The sequence below is a fragment of the Tenebrio molitor genome, chromosome 9, assembly GCF_963966145.1.
Source record: "Tenebrio molitor chromosome 9, icTenMoli1.1, whole genome shotgun sequence".
NCBI lineage: Eukaryota > Metazoa > Arthropoda > Insecta > Coleoptera > Tenebrionidae > Tenebrio > Tenebrio molitor.
In genome coordinates, this window is record NC_091054.1 from 19,493,535 (window position 1) to 19,497,860 (window position 4,326).

Sequence of the window (4,326 nt, forward strand, 5' to 3'; positions counted from 1 at the left end):
CCGTGAATTCATTTTCAAAACAAATTTAATGAGAAATCAGGAGAAACCTTTTCGAATTTGAAATAAACTCTCGCTCGTTAGGGCGCAGGCTCAGTTACATAAAAAAATGTTGACACTCAATGTGACCAATTGTATTATCATGAAAATCACAGTTTGGCCATACCAACAAGACAACGTTTTGACAATTGTTTATTAAAAAAATTCAACTATATGATGGTAATTTAATTCACATAGAAAAAAACCCATTGTCACTTTGACATCATATAATGTTAGCCCTAACTTTGCATCTGGATAAAATATGTTTATCTACTTTAAGTTACAAATAGGCTCATTATTATACCGAAAACAGTTTAATAATGACGCATATTATGTAGTGTTGTGAGGTCCGGTAATTGACTTAGTCAATGACCCATTTGACCGGTCAATAATTGTCAATGACTTGACGTATTTGACCAGTCATTTTTAGAATTTAAATTTCCCGCTTATAATGTTGAAGATTATATGATATGACGACTGTTTGACTGATGAGATGAGGTTATTTATGTTGGGTTGTCTAATTTCATTTAAGTAGCTGCTGACAATGAAGAAATCGATTATGACAATAAATAAGTAAATTATGACAATGAAACATCTAAAACTTTAATAAACATTAAGCGATTTATCTATTAGGAAGAATTGGTTTTTGTTTTTCAATCGTTTTTGTGTCTTCTTAACATGGCATACAACATATTTTTACTTTCATAAAATACTTATTATACCTACTTTTTTAAATTCTAAACGAATGTTGAAGTAAGTATTTTAAAAGAAACTAAAAACACATACACAGTTGTGGTGAACGTTTTAAAGCGTTTTAAATTAACAAAAAGTTCAAATTCAAGCAAATACAGGGTGTTTCTGAAATACGTGTGTTTAACCAGTGAAATAACTCGCCAATTTATGAAACTTTTCTCTATAACATTTTGTAAAATTCGTAAAAGCATTCCAAGATTTTTTGCCCCACAATTTTTACCAATCGTTTTGTCTGATTAACTATTCTATTTTTTGTAACCATGAGAATCTAAATTTTGATTATTTATTTTTTGCTATAACAATGGAAGTTTTTAACAAAGCTCTGTTTCTATCACAACAGAAAATTTTCGCTCTTACCCATAGGCGGGTATACACTTTGATGGTTAATTTATTCCAAATTTTAAATCAATTTGTATTGCTTTTTCGTAAAAATGTTATAGAGAAAAGTTCCATGATTTGGCGCGTTCTTCTCCTGGATGGCTCCTGGATGGCTCGTTAAAAATGTTTTTCTATTTATAATAACATACAAACTACAAAGAAAAATATTTAACTAAAATTAATTAATTAAAATTACGTTTTGAGCCACTTCTTGAATATGGGCTGGTGTATCCAATATACATTACACCAAATGTTTCAGGAGAATATCAAAAACAAAAGCAATTAATTAAATTTAATAAATTTCAGGAAACAAGAGCGATGTTGATTTTAAAATTTAAATGTTTAAATTTAAGTGCTGCCCAACACAAAAAAAGTCCCTAATACCAATTACTAAAACATGTGCTTTAACATTCATTTAAGAAAAATCCGCAGAAGTCGGCACAAAAATTTTTGTGTATCACACGTCTAGAAACTATGTATTTATTTTGCGAGCATTCGTACTTGCAATAGTCGTCTATCGACTCGTACTGCAAACCGTACTGATGCTCGCAAACGTGTAGTTTCTGGCCTTGTGATACAAATAACTAATTAGTTATGAATAATTATTCATTAAATTATTTCATCTGTCGGGTGTTCATTTAATATTCTGGTAGTATTACCAATGGAAATACATATTTTGTTTTTGTTAAGGCACGTCGTCGTTTGAACTTCCGGTTAGTAAAATTAGAGTAGAACTGTCACATTTTGACATTTTCCTTCAGGGGCCCAATTCTTGAAATCACTGGAAAATATTCGTTTGAGAATATTTTCCCATAAATGAATTCCCGTGGAATTTAAAATGTCTCATATCTGTATTCTTGAACTGTTTGGAAAATGATTTCACATGAGAATTTAAAAATGCAATATGTTGACAATTTGGATCAAACGGGACTAATTTCGGATAAAGTCTTTGTGCTTGGGCAACCATTATTTGGATTGCAATGAATTCTTCCATTTTTAACTTACCCGACCAAAGGTAGGTAATTTATTGTGATCGGTCCAAAATTTCGAATTGCTAATTTCATCAGATCTTTACGTTTTGAGGTCCTCTGAACACGTTTATGAAGTTTTTAGAATGATGTCTGTCCGTGCGTCTGTCTGTGCGTCTGTCTGTGCGTCTGTCTGTGCGTCTGTCTGTCCCACTTTTCGTTCTCCCACGATTACTCAAAAACGCTTTGACCGATTGCTTTCAAATTTGACCAACACAAACTTACCCATGGTCTCTCGAGTTGAAAAGCTTTTGGTGTCAATCGGACCACGGGGGGTGGAAGAGGGTGGGGGTAGGTCGAAAAAATTATAAGAAACATGGAAATTTGACTTTACCGTTTGAAAGGGCATGTATTTTTATGTCGGAAACGATGTTTACCATTTGCGGATTTTTCCAATATGGCGGACTTATGAAGTAATTTACGTCTTCATAGATCGACAGCGATAACTGCTGAAACTTTTAACAAAAAAATCTCGGATCTTGCCATTGGAAAATAAATTGGAAATAACTCTATAATAGTGACCACCGAATAGAGTTTGGTGTCAATCCGACTACGAGGGGTGGAAGAGGGTGGGGGTTGCTCGAAAAAATAATGAGGTGACATGGAAATTTGACATTACCAGTTGAAAGGGCATGTGTTTTTGTGTTGGAAATGATATTTACTATTTGCGAGAATTAGAAGACGACTTATGTGGGTTAACACGAACAAGGTAGGTAGGTATCTCGGGTCAATTCAGATTGGTTTAAATTGATGTCGGGTAAGTTACTAGGCCGGGTCTTCGACTCGGCTCCATCCCAATTTTTTTCTTTTACAAACACAATTATGTATTAACAAAAGTGTCACATTTGACAGTCGAATTTCTCGCGAGAAAATTATTTTCCCATGATAAACACTAGGTGAAATAATTCTCCGGATTACTAGTGGAACAGTCCGTCTGACATAAGTCCAGAATACACTTTTGCATTTCTCATGAGAAACTTTGTCTATTTTTCCAATGAGAATTAATTCCATCGATTCAAGAATTGGGCACCTGAGACGTTTATTTTTTGCTGGTGTTCACGTTAGAGCAGAAAACGTTTTTGATTGAAAGTTATTTTCGCAATCGCAATGGTTTGAAAGTGAATGGTTCATGGATCTACTCCGTACAAAACTGCTTAGAAGAGTTTATCGCCGAATTTCCCAATGTTATTGTTGACGGATAACCTGAGCCGGTGTGTAAAGTTGTTTCGTGAAACTGGAGGCGTTTACCAAAGAAAAACCACAGGTCGGCCGCTAAAAGGCACTGCTGCAGGTATTGAAACTGCAAGGGAAATAATGCAAAATGCGCCCCACACTTCAATACGTCAGTTATCGCAACAAACTGAACCTTGTGTAGGAAAGTACAAAGTAGGAACGTGCCACAAATTGTTACGAAAAGATGTACAGTTGTATCCTTACTGTATGACAGTGGTAATTGAAGGTAATTTTCATGATTTCAAAATCAATTTTTTTAAATTAATTGCTGGTTTTAGGCAATATAAATGCAGCAAAGTATCGACAGAAAATTTTGGAACCATTTTTTGAGGAACTGCATGCTGATGAACTGCAGGAAGGATACTTTCAATAGGATGGAAACATTAGAGGAAAATGTAATAAATGCATTAAAAATGCGAACATTAAAGTGTAGCGAAGAAGAAGGTAGACATTTCCAGCACCTCATTTAATAAATTGATTAATTTGTGCGTGAATTGTAATTGTGTTAATTTTTATTATAATTCGTGTCATGCTGTTATTTTATAGTGAGGTTATGTCGTATTTTAACGTTGCGACATCCGTTTTTCAAAACAACAGATTTCCATAGGTGATGCTATCAGAATATTAAAAGAACACCCGATAATTACGCTCGAGGTTTTTTTCGTCCAGGATAAAATTTCATTTTTTAAACGCTGATTTGGTTTCTTTTTGGTAAATTGACTCCACAAACCACCAGATAAAAAAAACTCGTCCTTCGGACTCGTTCTTTTATTGTAGATGGTTTGTGTCGTCAATTAAGCAACCAAATTATCGTAAAAAAATCAATTTTATCCGGACAAAAAAGACCTCTCGTGTAATTACAATCGATAAATTTCCCAATTTTCATTTATAATACCAC

General features: G+C 33.8%; 1 long non-coding RNA gene across 1 annotated transcript; it reads left to right on the forward strand.

The window, feature by feature from the left end:
• The first annotated feature begins 2,238 nt into the window (after nucleotides 1–2,238).
• Nucleotides 2,239–3,806, forward strand: LOC138138678 (uncharacterized). Its single transcript, XR_011162070.1, has 3 exons — nucleotides 2,239–3,459; nucleotides 3,583–3,654; nucleotides 3,707–3,806. It is a non-coding gene; the product is annotated as an uncharacterized lncRNA (long non-coding RNA).
• The last annotated feature ends 520 nt before the right edge of the window (nucleotides 3,807–4,326 follow it).